Raw genomic sequence first — 19,032 nt, forward strand, 5'->3', positions numbered from 1 at the left:
CTGCTGGCACAAGCAGCCATGTTCCACCTTGCATGTTACAAACTGTGTCCTGGCCTGATCCAGGCAGGTTAAAATGAGAGCCCAGTGTTGGAGTGATAATAATGCTCTCACTGAGCTGATTTCCAACAGACTCACTCCCTCCCGAAAATGATCACAAACAATATTTCTACAGCAGCCCCAGCTGAGGGACAGGTGCTATTTTGAGCTGTTTTCAGTAATTGGTAAATGCAGGGATGAGTGGGAGGAAGCACGAGGGCCCTCTGGATGCAGTGCTGACGTCAGGGTGAGTTTTCAGAGACGTGGGTTTCCTGTGTGGCTTGGGGAACAGTCTCTCCCCTGATCACGTGTTTTTTGGGACCGCTGGGCAGCAGGTGACTCCTTTGTTCTCAAGTCCTTTGCATAGCTTCAGGCCACCTTGGGCTGTGGCTGGTGTGTACTCTCAACCAGAAGTCTCATAAAAGATCTAAGCAGCCTGCCAAGGGGCCAGGGAGATCAGCTTGAAAGGCAGAGGGCGGTTTGTTTGTGTTTTATGGAGAGGAGTCTGCTGAGAGGCCTTCTCTCTCTCTGCCCCCATCTGCTTGCATGTTGGCAGAGCTCCTTCTACAGAGCTTAGAGGGAAGTCACTGTTCCTAGTGAGGGCAGGGGCTTTGGGGCTGGGTTTTGACGGAGTGCATATCCTGCCTCTTGCTCTGGATACCTAACACCATGCCTTGATTTACTCATCTGAAAAATAGGCATAATAATATTTGTCGCCCCCCTCCCCCACCCCAGAACGTTTCAGTGAAGACACACTGAAAGGAAGCAAATCCATCACCAAGCCCAGTGGCATGTGGCAAATGCTCAAGAGGTGGCAGCCACTTTTAATACTGTCACACTGTGTTGCAGTGGTCTCTTTGCTCTTCTACCAGGTTGTGAGTTGTTCTGGAGATCAGAACCATGTTCTCCATTGCATTCTCAGGTCAGGTTCTCAGACGAGACTGAATGAGACAAGAACAACTTGGAGGGGAAAGATTGATTTTGGCTCATCGGTCAGAGGATTCAGTCCCTGGTGGTCCAGTTTCATTCTTCTGGGCCTGAGGTGAGGTGGAACATCATGGCAGGAGAGCATAGTGGAGGGAAGCTGCTCAGTTCATGGTAGGCTGCAAGGGAGAGAGAGAGAGAGAGAGAGAGAGAGAGAGAGAGAGAGAGAGAGAGAGAGAGAGAGAACAGGGCCAGAAGATAAACCCTTCCAGGGCATGATCCCAGTGTCCTACTCCCTGCAACTAGGTCCCACTTCCTGTAGTCCATTCAAGCATCAGTGGGTTAATTCTTCAAGGATAAATTCACCATTGAGGTCAGAGCCCTCAAGATCCAATCATTGTCTGAAAGCCCCATCTCTGAACCTTGCTGCATATGGGCCCCATGCTTTCAACATGAGACTTTGGGGACATTTCAGATCCAGACCATAAGGCTTTGCAACTTCTCCCATGAAGCTGTGACTGACGTCTGTTTCCTCTCTGTTGGTTCCTGGGATGACCATAGGAATGTGTTGACCAATAGAAGTCCATGGAAGAGATGCTGAGTGACCTCCAAGCCCAGGCCTCAAAGACCTTTTAGTTTCTGCTCTCAGCCTATTTCTGCCCATGGCCACCATGAGAGGAAGTCCAGGATGGCCTCCTGGAAGGGGAGAGTATATACAAACTGGCCTCCATGCCAACCCGCCTCCTCTCCCACTAAAAGTCTCCAGATATAAGTGAGACACATGGAGGAATCTTGGCTTCCAGTAGACCCGCCGATGGCAGCCACAAAGGTGACCCTGGTGACACCAGCAGAGGCTTCCTCCACATTGTACAATCACGAGCAAATAGATGGTTGCTATTTTAAGCCAAGTCTTGGTGAGGTTTTTCAGCAGCAATAGATAAATGAGACAGGAAGTTTGGGAAAAAGTCATCTTGATGTTCCTAAGAGACAAAGGAGGGAAAGTTGTGCATGGCCAGAGCGAACCACGGAGTGTCAGAAAACAGAATTGCCCAGGTGCAGAGAAAAGGCTGTGGCAACCCCGGGGCAGGTGCTCTAAAACAGACGACACTCAGGAGGGCCAAGGGGCTCTCAGACACGAAATGCTGATGTTGTCATCACCACTGAAACTGCCAAGGACCATGAGGACAGTGTCAAAGGAACACACCGTGGTGCCCTAGGAGCTCTGTGGGGGCTCAGACGGAAGGGGCAGGGCAGGGAGGTCCTCATCCAGATGAGCACGAGTCTGACACAGGCCTGCAGGAAGGGTACCACAGTGGGCTGGAGTACCAGGGGCAATGGAGTGGACACACCTGAGACTTTCAAAGCAAGAGGAACAGGGATGAGAAGAGCCCACTCTTCACTGGACCTTGTCATGTTGACAGTGCTCCCCTCTGCTAAGTTCTATCAGGGAAACCACTTCCAACTCTGGAGGAAGGAGAAAAACAGCTGAGAAAACCAAAGTCCAAATAAGATGAGGCAGGAGCCAGATTGCACTTGGACTTTTGGAGATTTTTATGCCCTGGCCAAAGTGCATGTCGAGCTTGAGAAGAGCTTTGCACAGGAAGGTGGACGCAGTGGGTGCACCATTAGTCACTGCTTGGTGGGTGCTCGGGGGTGTCAACCCACCTAGAGTTGCTTGGCAAGAGCACAGATTCCTGCCCACAGACTTCCCAACTTCCCAGCCAATTTATAATGTCAGATTCTATGGGTGGGGAGCAGGAGTCTTCTATGTACTTAGCAACTACGTGCCCACCACTGCCAGGCAATGTTCTAAGCAACGCAGACATCTTCAGAGCAATCCTACGTGGGAGACTACACAGGTGGATTATTCCTTATCTGAAATGTCTGGTTTCCAACGTCTGGTTTTGGGGATTTGGCAATATTGGCACAAACTTTACCAGTATGGCATCTCTAAGCCTCAAATTCAAAATCTGAAGTGAACCATCATGGTCAAAAAGTTTCAGATTTTAGATTAGGGATGCTCAGTTGCTGCTGTTTTAGTGATAATAAAGCTGAGGTCCGGAGAGGTTGATTGAGCCAAGTCACAGCAAAAGCAAGAGATGGGACTTGAACATGAGGACCCAATCTGGCTCTAGACCCCATGTTTGTAACCATTAGGCTCTCCTGCCATTTGTCTATTCCTAGCGAGTTCCACAGGCTTCCTCCTCACACTGACATTTGCAAACCACTGCTCTAAAGAATCTGGAAATTGGAGAGGTCAAGGTTGTGCCCAACTTCAAAAATGAGGAAAAATAATACCCCAGCTGTCATCCTCCGTAAAGCCACAGCAGGGTTATCAAATAGATGGCTGTGGTTACTGAGAGGAATGGTGAGCACCAGGAATCAGCATGGGTTCACTAAGCATGAGTCAAGTCCAAATGAGCTCATTTATTTTACTGAGAGCAAAGCTGGACCAAAGAATCAGGAGTGCAGTGAATATTTCCCAGTACATTTCACTCTGGTCCCCCTGAAGATTGGTTCAGTTTGGGGGCAGGTCTGAGAGAATTGAACCAATGCAACAAGAGGAAAACCTTGCTTGAGGCTTTGGAGAAAGAGAATCCAGTCTCCCGCTCTGTGCATGGGAACAAAGAAGTATGTTATCCCAATTACTCTGGCAGTCACCTGATGAGCCTGAGGGAGCCAGATTTAAAATTAAGCTCCTACCATGGATCCTAATGAGAGGACAGAAACTGAGTCTCTGAAAACATTGTTCATCTACTGAATTGACCAACCTCGAAGGTGCATCTATTTCTGGGCCTCTCATTTTGTGAGACCATCAATTTCCTTGTTGTTTAACCAAGTTTAATTTGGATTTTTATGACCTGCAAGAAAAAAAAAAATCCTAACCAATTCAAAGGGAATGCCCTAGATATGATGTATTTCAATTTCAGAAAGTTAATTGACTACAATTTTCAAGATATCCTTGTGAACAAAATGAAGAAACCAGAGATAAATAATGTCATCTGATAGAATCATACCGGCAGATCTAAAGTTGATCAGAAGCCATTTGGAATGAGCCCATGGTACCTTTAAGATAGCTGAGTACATGCTCAGAAAGGGTGGGAGTCTGCACCTTTAAAAGAAGCCCCACACCATCAGGATTCAGCCTTCTGGAATTTGTTTGGACATTGCCTGAAATGCCTCTTTAAGCTGCCTATTCCTAAGCTGGGTGCTTGTCTTGAACTCCCTCGTTGGTATATCCTCCTTAAGCTGCTGGTGTTTGCAGACTGAATGCCAACACCTGGGTTTGTCTTCGGCCTCTCTCGCCTTCTGGCAAGGCACAAGGTTCCCAGCTTCAGTATTTCTCCCCTGACCTTACCCTTTTTTCCTGGCTTGCAATTGAACTTTGCCCTCTAATTCTTCAGAAGGGACCCCTGGCATCAATCTAGTTTTAGTCCAAATTCACAGTGAAACCCAGTATTTGACATTGGAACCAGAGTCATGCTTCACAGATCAGTGTCACCGATAGGTGGTCTCTAGCAGATGGAACAGAGTCAACCTTGACCCTTGGCCTGGTTTTGATCATTGGCTGGGCACAGAAAACCTGCTCAGCCAGTTTGTCTGGAAGCTGCAAGCCTAGCTCATGTACTGGCTGACAAACTAGAACTTCAAAACAATCTTATAAGTAGCTGGCATAATAAGCTGAAAACATATTTTTAAATCTCAGCTACAGAAGTAGCTTACAGCAGTTTATGTTAAAAAATGGGCTAACTAAAATCAAATAAAAAAAAAACTGTAGTTTTTTAAAACAGGCAGTGATGGGATGTGGCTTCTCAAAAACCCAACGGCACACTTGAAGTACAGCGTTGAACCGAGGAAGGAACTATCTCTGGGGAATTCCTTGGGGACCTGTATTTGAAAAAGGACTTCCAGGGGGCATCAAAGGATAGGGACAAGAGGACAGGAAGAGACCTCTGCAAGACTCCAGACCTACAGCCAGGGATCAATCAGCAGAACTTACAGAAGAACAGAGAAGGAAGCGTGTCCTATACAAGCTAATAGGACTTAGCAAGAGCCAGGGTGGTGGAGTAAGAGTTCCAGGCTCAAATCCCAGTTCCGCCTCGTGCTAAATGCAGGAGCAGGTTAGTTTCTCTAAAACACAGGATAAGCTTCTGTAAAATGGAGATAAGAGTTTCCCCCTTGCTGGATTATTTGAGATAGTCTACTACTAGCATAGTACGAGGCACAGAGCTAGACTCAAAAATCTATAGCTATTATTGTCATTAATAACAATGATCACATGGGGTTCCCAGTGACGCACTAGGTTTCCCAACTTTGGAGAGGCACAAGAGGCTGTGTGTCAACTCAGGAAATTAGAAAACGTTTTTATATTCTGGGTTGGAGGTTGAAATAACTGATTTCTGGTTAGGGCAGGGACAGTCATCTATTATTGGGACTGAAATTCCCAGCTGGCCTGGGGATCCAGAAGTCTCTCTGTGTGAAATACTGTTGCATCTGCTGCATGTGTATCTCTGGGCCTCCTTACGTATCTGCATGTGTGTGTGCACATGGGAGCGTGTGTGTGCAAGCGTGTTTGCATGCAACAGTGTCCCACTTGGCAAGACATCCAATTATCGCGTGTGAAGCCACTCCAGTTAGCAGCATAATAAAAGGCAGATTCTGATGTGACCCAAGTCCACATTCATCCCGGCTCCTCTGCCAGGGGCACTTCCCTCAGTTGATCTCTGTGATTCTTGGACTTGGAGGAAAAATTTATCAATAAGGCCTTTGGCACTGCTGATTGTTTCATCAGATGAGGGTCAGGTCTGTGGCTTGGGATTTGAGAACTTGCGGTTAGCATCCTGCTTAAAAAAAAAACAAAAAACTTTAAGTATCTAGAATTAGGCCTCAGCCCCACTGGATTCCTTTTGGGGGCTTTTTTGTGCCCTTTTAAAAAGCTTTTTCTCATCCTCCTTGAGGCACCTTGTACCAAGCTATTTAACAATACCCCTCTCCTGGAAGACAAGCGTTTGACCAACAGATCAGTACTGAGTGATGAGTCCCTGAGAGTACTAGACACGTACCAGGGACTGGGCGCATCCCCAGCAGACAGGGTTTACAGCTCAGCAGGAAAACCAGAGGCAAACAACCCCCAGGATAAAAGCTGCTCCAGTCCCGTGAATCTGCAGGGCAGTGGCAGGTGAGAGTTCGATCCACCTCTCCACCGGCCAGCCGCTAGCTCCAGCTCCTCCTCAGGGAGTGTGGCCATGCTGGTCCTATGGTAGCTGGAGGGTGGCAAAAAATATCTTAGGGAGGCATTCCTGGGATCCTGCCGTCATCCCATGTGGGTGACTCTCTAATAAACGCTCTGAACATTCTGTAGAATACTCCTCTCATTTCTCGGCCGGCATCCCAACGCAACTAGTTAAAGAGCTGTCCCTGCCTCCGCTTTGCAGACAAAAAGCCCAAGGCTCTGGGAGGTCAGGTGGGTTATCACCAGATACAACATGCCAGAGCCAAAACTTCAGACCAGGTCCTGGAATTCCAGATCCTGTGCCCTCACCTGCACAGCTGCTCTCTCTTGGAAGCTGCCAGGGCTGGTCTCTGGCCGGAGCTGGTCCATCTCCTGCTGGGGCCAGCTTCTCCCCTCACCTCTGGTGTGCTGCCCATGGGTGAAGAGCTTGAGGGAGCCTGGATGGCATGCTTGTTGGCACCATGCACAACCTCTGGGGAACTTCTTTCGCTCACCATATTTCCTCATTTCCCATCCTACCTCCTACATAGACCGTTTCCCTTTGGAATGCCATCTGGAGCAGCAATGGCCCCTGTACAGTCTGGCCAAGCAGTATGGGGGCCATTCCCCAGAGCAAGCCTGGTGGCTGAGCCCTTGTTGGCAGTGCAGGAACGTTCTTCCTGCCTTTGAATGATCTGGTCCCGCTGCCAAGGGGTCCTTTATAAACTCTCTCCTGAGTTATTCTCTACTTATTGTTGTTATTGCTATTGATCCATCCTCCAAACAGCAGAGGTCCCAAGGCTCAATTTAAACCATCAATCACATTGATAATTCCTTTATTTGTAATGTTGTTCCATCTGAGACTCTCAGAATGTCTAACAATACCTAAGAGAGGTGGAGACATTCTTCTCTGAGGGAAACTGAGGCATGCAGACATAGACTCTGGATCCTGATGCCTTGCTCAGCTCCTGTGCCACTAAGAGATACTGAGCTTGGTTGGGATCCTCAGATCAGTTGCAGATCCTGGAAGGTAGGCCTTCCACTCTCCCCAGGCCCAGGCAGCCTTCAGCCCTGTCCTCCTCCCTTTGCAGTCTAGTCTCAGAGGAGACAATGAATAGCTTTTCCTCCATCCCAGCCCCCCAGATATGGAAATCTGCTTTGCGAAAACTGAAAGAATATTTTTTTTATAAATGGAGGGTTGGGGGCTGGATGGGGGTGGATGTAGCATCACAGATGCTTGCCTTTTCCATTCTGAGAATATTGGCAGGAGAAGAGGAATTAAGGTGCTACGTGGGTACCCGAGTTTCCTTATATGCATAGAACAACATGTCTTCCGGTGGGGGCACCATAACCTCTTGCGGCAGCCAGTGGGGAGCAAGTTCTCTTTTCTCCAGGCCCACGGGCCAGCCGCAGCGTAGCCATCCGGGCCCTTCTGTTGTGGGGTGGAAGCGGATGGTGAATGTGGGCAGTGTTCGTGCCGGTTATTCAGCTCCCAAAGTGTTTATAGTAGCAAGATCCAGGAAGGTCTCCACAGGGGACGACAACCACTGAGTACATGCCTCCTCCCTAACAATACTACCTCGAGCTTCCTGGGCTGTGTTTGTTTAGGCTATAGGGGGGAACTGATGTCCTTTCTCAGTAGTCACACTCACCCCTGTGCCCTACCTTTCAACTGCACTGTAAGACATCTGACCTCACCTGTTGGCAGAAGCAAGCATAAATCAAGTTCCTGTTTCAAATCTTCCGGCCTCATAAAACTTGCCACATTTTGCAAGATGGGGTGACCCATGCCCTATTTCATCTCTGGGGGAGAGCAGACACAGATGCGGCTGATGGATGGGAAGTTTAGAAAACGAAGTCTTGGGAATCGATAGAAGAATATACAAGCAATGTATCATGTGAGGGCCTCTTGTCTGTGCTGCAGTAAATCAAAAGTAACGAATGGCAGACTTCGGCAGCCCAGGACCCCGGCCTTTCCCCGAGGGCAGGGGTTTGCCTTACGATCAAATTTTCACAGTCCAAGTACTTATTTTCTACTTCAGTAGACCTAAAAATAAACCCTGATACTGACTTTTTTTTTTTAACATCTCTGCCCCCCCACCCCCAACTCTTTTCCTCTTTAATTTCCATCCTGGAGGCACTTGGCGTCCAAGCGTCCCTTGTACAGGGGCGATGTATTGCACAGATAAGCTGCCTCGGTGGCTCTGCAGATGAAAGACTCATCCCCAGGGCTGTGTTACTGCGATATTAGCAAACTCTGATCTGCCGCAGTCTGAACACCTCAGTGCCTCGAGATGACTATCTCTGAGGTTCCTCCAGCACTGGCCAAAGAGAGGCTTTGAGGGGCTGCTCGCAGGCTTGGAGGCAGCCAGTGCCCTGGCCTCAGCCTCAGCAGCCTCCCTCAGCCTCTCCCTGCACCTCCCGCTTGGAGACCCGTCTACTCTGTGCCCCCGCAGCCTCTCACATGGGGGCTACACTCCGTCATTTCTGGGCCTGGAGGTGGACTGGGCATCCTTCTGGCTTCTCACTGCTCAGTTTCCTGCAGTATCCATCCCTCCCCCTGACAGACACCCAGATTTGCATCTCAAGTTCAAGGCCCCCTGCTCCTCCTGCTGCTGCAGCTCTCTACAACCTGGGCCCTCCCTGTTCTTCCTGGCACATTTAGGCTGTTGGTCTCCATCCTCTGCAGCATAATTAGTGGGATTCTCCCAGGGCCTGGCCTCTCTGCGTCTTTTCCTCTCCTCTGATGAGCTATCTTTACCCTCCCCCAGCCACACATCTGTGGTCTTGGCCCAGACCGTGTTGTCATCAGCAGTTTTCATCATTCGGTAATCCCTGTCTCAAGACCAGACATCCAGTCCCTTTAATTCCATCCCTCGGGTGTCACCTCCTGGCCCCACTGGATCTACGATTTGTTGATCCGATCACTTTGTCACATATCTTTCCTCATATCCCAGCACATCTACCCCAGATGCCATTCCCTGATCCATGGTCATGATCAATCCATGGTAAATGTCCTCAAATTCCTTATGCCTCTCTCACTTCCTGGTCACCTAGAAAAATCTCCATCCCATTCCCTTCGATCATGGCTGCACATTGGTGAGCAGAGTGACGCTGGAGAAGGATACTCAAAGTATGTGGACTGTCTAATTTTAAATGCATACGTCCCAGACTCGGGTGGGTGCTGGCTGCTGGCTGGAATCATCCACCATCTCCCTGGTCCATTCATTCTCCTGCTCTCCCAGACCAGTGGTCATCCTTTCCCCCTCTCTCCTTAAACTCCAATACCTCCCCTTCCCCCCCGTCTCCACTGATAACCTTGCTTTGTAGTCACTGAAAAAATGGGAACAATCAAGGACAAACTTCCATAAACTCCCAGGTCTGCCCCCACCCCCACCCCCACATCTGTTTTCCACTCCTCTATCTTTCCCCTACTCTGTGGATGGACTGTCAGTGCTCCAGGCCAAGGTCAGCCCTGAACCAGGCCTCCTGCAGCAGGTCCTCCTCCTGCTCTATCCGTGCCCTTACTGTCACCATCACCCCCCACCCCCCAATCCCCTGCCTCCACCTCCCCCACTCCTCCAGTCCCTCACCCCCCCCCCCCAGCACGCACACTTGCTGTTATTGTGTCTATCTTTCCTTGGTTTGTTCTTGGAGCTGGGGATTGAGCCCAGGGCGTGGCATGCCTTGGCAAGCGCTCTATCAGTGAGCTCTCTCTCCAGACTTTTAAAAACTTTTTGAGACAGGGTGTCACTGAATTGTTTAGGCTGGCCTTGAACACGGATCCTCCTGCCTCAACCATCCCAGTAGCTGAGATCAGAGGCGTGTGTCACTGCATCCAGTTTATTCCTTCTATTTGAAAGGAAAGAGGAGACTAGAACCTTCTAGGCTCACTTCCTTCTCCAGCTCCTTACAGTAACCCTCCTTAAAAGAGCTGTCACCCTCACTCTGTGCAGGGAGGGTCTCATCCCCACAGCTCTGGTCCAGGCCATCGCCGTCTTCCATGGCAGGAACTCAGCGGGGACCTCAGTTCTCACCTTGCTTGTCCCAGCAGCAGCACTGGGCGGTACTGATGGCTCTCTGCTCACAGGATACCAGGGCCCTGAGGCTCCTGGCTTCTTCACCCACCGCTTCCTTCTGCTGTCTCCTGTGCTGGGTTCTCTTCATCTCAACACCTGACATCAGAGCTCCCAGGGCTCGGCCTGTGAGCATCTCCTACTCCCCCGCCCCCCCACAGCCCCTTGGTAATACTGTGGCCTTAAACTGGCTTCATATGCAATCTATATGGCGACAAATCCAAATTTATACCTCTTCGAAACTTTCTACTCTCGACATGTAACTCCCCTGCCAAAGCTCTTCAGTGACTCCTCTGCCTGAAGGATAAAGTCCCCAAACCTGAATGGGACATAAAAGTTCCTGTATTCTCTGGCCCATCCCATTATTTTCCATAACTGCTGGGCACTGCCATGTGCCTTTTGTGACATCTGATTCTATAAACAGGCTCCTCACCTCAGGCCTTCATGCAGTATCGTCCCCTCCCAAGGACTCCTGGCAGCCCTCCTTCCCCCTCCCTTGCTTGGTGGTGTGACCAAAAACTGGATTAGGTCACTCGACGCTTTTCAAACCCACGCTGTGCTTTCCAGCCTCTGTCCGGACTACGTACCTCTCCAGCTCCTTTTCTGCTCCATTTTCACCTGTTGGAAGGAGATTTCTCTCTCAGATCCCAGTGGGAATGCCTTTCTCTGAGAGGGCCGGACCCCTTCCTCCTGCGTGTGCCTGGGTCCATCAGTTGTCTGTCCTGCTATTGAAACACTGATCAGTGCTGTAGCTCTTCATGGTTGGTTCTGACCCCCTGCTGGAAGGCCCTGGAGAGCAGGTCAATCTGTCTATTTTCTCTCTTCCCCCGAGAGCCTAAAGCACTACCTCATACATCATAGATGATCAACAAATGTTTTTTGATTTTCACATTTTGGATGAAAGCTCTGATTGTCCAATAGCCCAGCCCACCTCCTCTGGCAAATGCTTCCTGACCCTGTCACCCCACTTTAGGTACCACTCTTCTGATGACCACACCTTGCCTCATTTTGGTTTTGTTGCCTACAAATACTCTGAAAGTTCAAGCTTAGCATAAATCACATCTAGATCTGTGTTTCTAGTCTCTCCTCCCTGTCCCCAAGGTCTTGAGGGACAGCATGTGCTGATCAAATGCTGGATTTGGGCTGGAGCCGTCAGAGGCTGCTGGCGTTGGGGGCACAGCCTCCCTTTGAGGAAGGTTGGTGGCCTGCTTCCCTTTCTCTCTGAAGGCTGTCCAAACATATAGGCTGGCTTTCAGAGCTGGATTCCCCACCCCATGCTGAGATTCCAGAAGTGCTCTAGAGGCCTGGCTTTTATTTCTTAGAGCAGATTTCTTAGAGCTCATCCAAGTTGTCGGTGGCACAAGCTCTTTGAAGTCAGCACACATCCCCCAGCTCCTCTCAAATCTCTATCATCTGCTTCCTTTTGGCCCCTTCTTTTCTCAGATTATCTCTAGGTAGGAAGGAGCTTCCCATTTGGAGGTAGATGAATTCTAGGAATACCTAGAGGAGCCTCCTTAAAAATGCAATTCAGAACTAACTGAAATCCCATGACTTCATCCTCTAGTGCTCAAGACAGGAGACCAGTGTCCAGGGAACAGAAGCATTTGGCCAATGAATTTGCAGAAGACTCTGTACTCTTGATTCTTGGAAACTTACACCCCAAAATTAATTGATCAGAGGAGCTGAGATCAGCGCATGCAGGGGCCCAATCTCAGATGCCACAAGGACCAGGAAGGTGATGCCAATGAGCAATATGGGATGCAGATGATTGATGACAACTGAACCCACCTTGAACATTGGAAACTGTTCTCCAGAGAGTGAGCAGAGGCTTATGCATCATGATCAGGGGTGCCAGAGCAGCAGGGGAGGGGAGAGAGGTGGGGAAGGACCAGAGGCAATAAAAGGATTTTCCTTTCTTTTCATTTTTTTTTTTAAATCAAACTGGCCACCACTAAGGTCCACTTATTGCTTGATCTTGTGGAACAGCCGCCCCCCCCCCCCCGCAAAAAAAAAAAAAAAGTTGCAAAAACTGTTAGGAAGAGAAGGAGAAAAATATGTTCCATGTACCATGTGTCAAAGGTTGTCCCCACTAAACAATAACTTGATTTTACTTCCAGATCCTAAGCTGTGAGAGTCAAAACATGTTCCTCGGCACCCCTGTCACAGTGTCAACAAGCAAGAGGTAGGAAGCAACAACAATCTGGATTCGAGGCCTGGCCTCCATGCAGAGATGCTCACTGAGAGAGGTGGGGCAGGCCAAGGGGCCGGAAGCAAGGCTGAGAAGACGGGGACACCCCACCCCAGCACTAGCACCCACACTGACTCTCCATCACTTGCAGCATTCAAAATACAAAGTGAGGCCTCCTTTGTGTGAGAACTTCTCTTTTCTGAAGGGTCAGATACAGATATAGTCAGTCAGAGTCCCCTTCAAGATAATAGCCATATATAATTTCAGAGACTTAAGACCAGAGGAGAGTGAAACAGGTTCCATTCTTGAAGAGTTGGAAGGCTGCAATTTGTCATCATTGTCTTCTTTCTCCACTCTCCCACAGAGGTTTCCCCCACCAGGCCAGCCTATGGGACCTGGCCCTTCATCCCTGAGCAGTCCAGGTACTTTAGTGGCCTTGCTTTTGAGGAGTCGTGGTCACCATTATCACAGAGGTACCAAGAGATACCCTGGAGCATCTTCTGATTCCACACAAACCCACCCCCCACCCCACCCCCATCGCGACGCAGCAACAGCCCTGGTTTCTCACGGTGGTCAGGCAATTAAGTCGGCCACTGTGGTAACACTTCTTTACCTGATGGTCCACCCAAGGAAGATCCCGCAGTGTCTAGGTAGTTGTTGTGACTAGTTCAGTAGTAACTTCACTTTGTCCTCTGGCAGAAGCATTCATCACCTGGGAATCGAGCCACTCTAACCTGGCAGAGCCTGTGTTTACTGGGAAAAGAGGCACAGATTTCTCAAGTGGGTCAGTAGGAATGATGATGACACGGCAGATCCCACTTGTACCCCTTCATTCCGGGTTCTGTGTGTCCTAGTCACAGAGGGCAGAGCATCACATAAGGTTCACTATTTCAGCTCATACCCTCAGAACAGGGTGCTGTCCCTGAGTTAGCACTTCACCTTAATAGGAGATGACACCATTGTCTTGGGCTGGCTGATTTTGGGTTTTGGGGTGTGTGATGAGACAAGTGCGTCCCGGGACCATGTGCCTATTGGTACACCTTTGAGATAATGTTATATGGTGCATCATGCCAGGAGATCAGGTATTTTGTCCACTCTCAGAATCTGGTACGGTGGAGGCTCTGTGGACAAGGCAGGCAGATCTATGTCCAGAGGACAGTCCATCCTAGTAAGGATGAATTGCTGCCCTTCCAGGGCTAAGGGTCTAAAGCAATCAATATGCCACCAGTGACTAGCTTGTCTCCTTAAAGAATGGTGTCATATTGAGGTTCCATGTCACCCTCTGCTGCTGACTCTGAGTATTCAGCTGTGGCCATTGCAGGATGGGTCTTGGTGAGATGCACAGCCTCCAGCCCAGCCACCACAGCCACTCTGCCCCTGCACTCTGCTGGTAGGCGAGAAAGGCAGGTGGACCTTCCCAGAGTGAACCTTCATTTCTACCGGATGGATGCGAACCTCTTCTGCTGTGGATGCTTCTGGAGTTTAATGGAAGACGAGAGATGCGCATGCTTTTTGTGCCCACTTCCTTGTCCATCCACTCACCTCTGCTCAAGGCTTCCTTGTCTGTGATTTTTCGAAGACTCCTCACAGCATCTTTATCTACCACATGAACTCCCAGACTCGGATCTGCTGCAACACACAATCCCAGCACCAGGGCAGCTTCCACCAGGGACTACACTCCCTGCAGAGTCCCCTCTTTTGATTTAGGTCCCACTGTAAGCAAGTAGTATTTCTAGTCACACCACAGATAGGTCAAATGCGCCATATACTGCCTCAAAAATCCCACTGAGCATGTGCCTCTCTCTTACTGGGAGAAAGTACACAATGCCACAATTTGTCCTTTACCTTTGAGGTGTGTCCTACAATGTCCCAGATCACTAGACCCCTAAAAACATCACCAACATGGCAGTCTCCAGGTCTCTGTGGGATTACCTCCCACTTGGTCACCCAAGTCTTACTAGAAAATTCAATGTTTTCCATCTTGTGCTCCCAGGAGCGATTTGCATGTCAATATAGGGAACCCATGCCATGCGGTGTGTTGAGGTCCCTTTGGACTGCAAAGGGAGGACAAGAGAATGAGCGTAGCCCTGGGGTGAGACAGCAAGTGGGTCCCACCATGTGGGAGCAGCCAAGATGACCGCTTTTGATCCTTCCTGTGGAGGAGGAAAAGAGCATTTGCTTGATCAGTTGCCTCCTACAGATGCTGGAGGCTGTTTGACCTGCTCTTCCCGAATGACCACATCTGGCAGGGAAGCTGCAGCCAGGGATGCCACCTGGTTTAGTGGATGTTCATCCCTGGTCATGTGCCATCACCATCCTGGAGTTAGCAGGCTAGAATGGTGAGCTGAGCAAGGACATGGAGGGGACACCCACTTTATATCCTCTAAGTTTGTAATGGTGGCACTAATCTCTGCAATTTCTTTCAGAATGTGCCAATAATTCCTCCCATTTATTATCTTGTCTGAGCTGGAGGGTAGTTTCAGGGCCTTCCACTTGGCCCATTCAACACTAATAACCCTTCATTCACAGGTTGTGGAGCCAAAAGGGAGGGTTCTTCTGGCTCCTCCATATTTCTGTCTCAACACATTCAGGGACTGGGGAAATAACCACAGGGTAGGCCACGGACTCCTGAACCCACTGGACATGTTTGGGTCAAAAGTCCACTTGCCATCTGGTCCCTTAGCCATCAGTGGTAGACCAGATCCTATATTTAAATGTCCTTAGAAATGTGGGTGTCTCTAGCTAGATGTGATGTTACTTGCCTATCATCCCAGAAACTTGGGAGGTAGAGTGAGGAGGATCACAAGTTCAAGGCCAACCTCAGCAACTTAGGAAGACCTTGTCTCAAAATAAAAAGTGCTGGGATCTTGCATTCAATCCCCAGGACCAAAAAAAAAAAAGAGAGAGAGAGAGAGATGTGAGAATCTCCCTGAGGTCCCTTTGAAAGGATAGGGGAATGTTTATCGTATACACTTGTGGTAGCATTTCATGGTCCTGCCTAAAGGGGACCCTCTTCTGAACTTGTAGCAATGGATGCTGGCTGTGTGATCTGACCTCCATCTGGAAACCAGGTGAGGGTCTGGTGTTATCTTTCTCCTTACTGTTTCTTTATTAGATGAGTTAAGCAACTCCCTTGCCAGCTGGCCATCTTTCACAGCATGGCTGACTGGCCACCATCAAGTATGTATAAACGTGGACGTATAACCAATGTGATCCTGCAATCTGTACACGTGGTAAAAATAAGAATACATAACCCACTTGAACTAAATGTATGAAATATGATACGTCAAGATCATTGTAATGTTTTGAGCAACCAATAAAAAAAAAAAGATGGTCAAGGCAGTGGTTTATTGTCCACTTTGCCTCTGATGTGTAAATGCCACCCCATGGCCTTTATGCCACCCAAATTCTGCCCTGCCCCAGATCTTAGTGAGCCTCGTACCACCATCAGCCCTGGTTTACTGAAAACAACCACCACGAAATTTCTCAGATACTGGTGTCCCCCCACCTCCAACCAGGGCACCCCTTATTGCTTTGGCGGGAGCCGGGCTTGCATTTGTTTTCTAGGGCTGCTGCAACAAAGTGCCGCAAATGCTTGGCTTTAAACAATCGAAATCGACTTTCTCAGAGTTCAGCAGGCCGGCAGTCTGAAATCAAGGCAAAAGAGACCCCGCCACCTTTGGAAGCCTCCAGGGAAGAATGGATCTTCTCTGTCTCTTCCAGCTGTGGCTCACAGCAGCATAACTCCAGTCTCTACTCCTGTCTTCATGTCGCCATCCTCCCTCGGGGTCTCTGTGTGTCCTCTCCTGCTTTTTCAGAAGAACACCAGTCATGTTGGACTAGGGCTCACCCTGCTGACTGCATCTAAACCTGAATGCATCTCCTAAAGCTCTGCTTCACCTTAGGTCCCATTCACGTGTACTGGTGTAGGCTGTGTGAATCTCTTGGGGATACACGATGCCTCCCACGGTAAGAGTCAACTGGTAAGTTCAGGTACTATGCAGAAAATCCACTCTGGAATCCCACCTCCCTGAGCCTCCTGACACCCCCTCAGTACCATGCTGATAAAGCTCTGGCATTTCTACTCATTTTCTCTCACCCATTGCCATGGCCGAGCTCTGAGTAGCTATCCCACACACGATAAGGCCAGGTTCACTGGGATGCTCAGGGCTTTGAGGCAGGGGAACACAGTGCAGTCCTAACACTCGATCTGAAATCAAGGTTGAGTCTTTTCATGTCCACAAATCCTCCCCCACGCAGCCTCTGTCTCCCATCAATGTCATGATCATGGTCTGTCCCGATGCCTCACCTTCTACCTGCACCTCTTCCCCAGAGTATACAGGTGAGAGCTTTAGTAACTCTGAGGCCATTGCATGTCAGGGCTGTTACCACCCAACTAATCACGAGCAATAGTGTTCTTATTGCCAGAACCCCAGTGCCCAGTCCTACTCCAGAATCTCATCTTGAGGGTTGCTCCCAACACCAACTGTCTTCTCCCAGGATTCCCCAGAAAGCAGAGCCCAAGGCAAAGTCTGCTACTTCTTCATTAGGGAGCACAGTCCCAGGCAGGAGAGTGAGGCAGGGAGGGGAGAGTCATTCTGAGGATGCATTATGGAGCTGGCTGCTGCCAAGTGCGACTGATTGCTCAATCTTGCAAGACCATTTCAAAAAGCTGTATGTCTCAGGAGCATCTGCTGGGAGGGAGGAAGAGGGAAGACTTTTCCACTAGCTCCCATTTTCCATTGATCAAAGTTTTGGCTCGCTGGGCATTAACTCCCCAGCACTTTTGGGTTGTGCACGGTGGGTGCTGAGCGGAGCTCTGCAGCTTCCACCTCTGGAAAGGGAAGCCCAGGGCTTCAAGGCAAGGGGCACACAGTGCAGGCGGCCGGCGAAGCACTGTCTATTTTTACCTACATGAGGTCAGTCAGAGCCCACCAGGAGCTGGGAGCAGCTGATGAAACTGGAGACAGAGGAAACTGAGAGGCTCTGAAGCAGGGGACAAAAGAAGGGGTTGGCAGTTCTATGGTTAAGATGTGAGGTATCCACCCCCTGCCACAATGCTCATGTGTGAGACAATGAGAGAGTTTAGAGGTGAAATGATTGGGTTATGAGAGTCTTAACCTAATTAGTGCATTAATCCACTTGAATGGATTCACTGGGTGGAAACTATAGGTAGGAAGGGTATGGCTGGAGGAGGTAGGTCCCTGCGGGGTGGGGGGGTGCCTTTGGGTGTGTATTTTGTCTGGGGTGAGGGGAGTCTCTCTCTCTCTCTCTGTCTCTCTCTCTCTCTCTCTGTCTCTCTCTCTCTCCCCTGCCCCTTCCTGGTGGCCATGTCCTGAACTGCTTTTCTCTTCCACGCCCTTCCACCATGATGTCCTGCAGAGCAGTGGAGTCAGCCATCTATGGACTGAGACTCTCTGAAACTGTGAGGCCTCAAATAAACTTTTCCTCCTTTAAAACTGTTCTTGTCAGGTCTTTTGGTCACAGCAGCAAAAAAGCTGACTAAAACAGAGAGACGAGGGGATGGGTGTGATCCACAGTGGAGAATGTGTGCCCCCTCGGGGCAGCAGCTGCTCTCAATTCCATCTGATCATGAGATCTTCTGACGTTTTTCAAGGAAGCTAGTTACTTGTGTTTTTATTAAAAAATTGACACTGTGCTGGTCAAAGACAATAGGTCTGGTTCCACTGGTTTTCAACTTCTGATCTACCCATCTCATGAACCTGAGCCAGGAGAGGGGAGGGGAAGAGTTGGGCCTGGTACTGGGACCAGTGCTCTTTCCCCTACTTTTAGAAGGCGTGTCTTCTAACAAGATCCTTCACCTATCCAGAGGCAGGAACTGCCCCTTGCCAAGATCTAACTGTCCCAGGAGTATGGGAGTGGTGGAGGGGACATTTTCTGGCAAAGTCACTCTGTCCCCTGCCCCACCCCTTGCCCTACTGGCTCTTAGCTTCACGCTGGGGCTTGGTACTCAGGTCCCAATGATTCTCAGCCTCGTTGGTCTGGCTAATGAGATGGAGGCTGTGGATCCCCACCACACTGCCAACCTGAGACCAGGGACCATCAATCCTGCTTCCCCATTGCCGAGGACACCCCGAGTGACGGATGAAGCGCCCGGGCCATGAATCATCTCCCTTACCTTTCCCCATCTCCCGGCCAGCTTTGTAGAGCTGAGAAGATGAATGTCTGCAGGCTCTCACCTGCTCCCTTGAATAATTTCCTTCTAAAAGAGGCCACTTATCAGTAATTCATTACTCGCTTTTGTTAGCATAAACAAGACCAAGGAAGTGGGCTGGGGGTGAGGCTTCCTGTTCCTCCCCCCAGCCCTGCCCCATCATTCCTCGGTCCTGTGGGTTGGCCTCCAACCTCAGCCCTCCTTCCTGCTGTGGAGCAAGGCAAAGCTGGTTCTTCAGGACGGTTGTTCCAGCTGGTGGCACCCCCCTCACAGATGGCATACAGCTGTTTCCGGTGTCATCTGGATGAGCACAATCAGCTCCAATTGATGATTTCTTTTAATCTTGAATTAAATGTCACATGTTGCCTCTTTCCTTTATGGCCCATATACACCTCTGTCTGTGTTGTCTGTAACTACAGAA

At 49.6% G+C, this 19,032-nt stretch overlaps 1 long non-coding RNA gene across 6 annotated transcripts; it reads right to left on the minus strand.

Moving 5' to 3' along the window:
- Window positions 1-3,367: 3,367 nt before the first annotated feature.
- On the minus strand, window positions 3,368-18,692 carry LOC114088979 (uncharacterized). Of its 6 annotated transcripts, none has more exons than XR_003582098.3 (7): window positions 18,576-18,692; window positions 16,114-16,242; window positions 13,979-14,149; window positions 13,050-13,189; window positions 10,836-10,970; window positions 6,024-6,224; window positions 3,368-5,801 (listed from the first exon to the last, which is right to left on the minus strand). It is a non-coding gene; the product is annotated as an uncharacterized lncRNA (long non-coding RNA). The 6 variants fall into 6 exon arrangements; XR_003582100.3 differs by having other exon boundaries at window positions 3,368-5,804; XR_003582102.3 differs by having other exon boundaries at window positions 10,836-10,973.
- Window positions 18,693-19,032: the final 340 nt, after the last annotated feature.

The sequence above is a fragment of the Marmota flaviventris genome, chromosome 9, assembly GCF_047511675.1.
Source record: "Marmota flaviventris isolate mMarFla1 chromosome 9, mMarFla1.hap1, whole genome shotgun sequence".
NCBI lineage: Eukaryota > Metazoa > Chordata > Mammalia > Rodentia > Sciuridae > Marmota > Marmota flaviventris.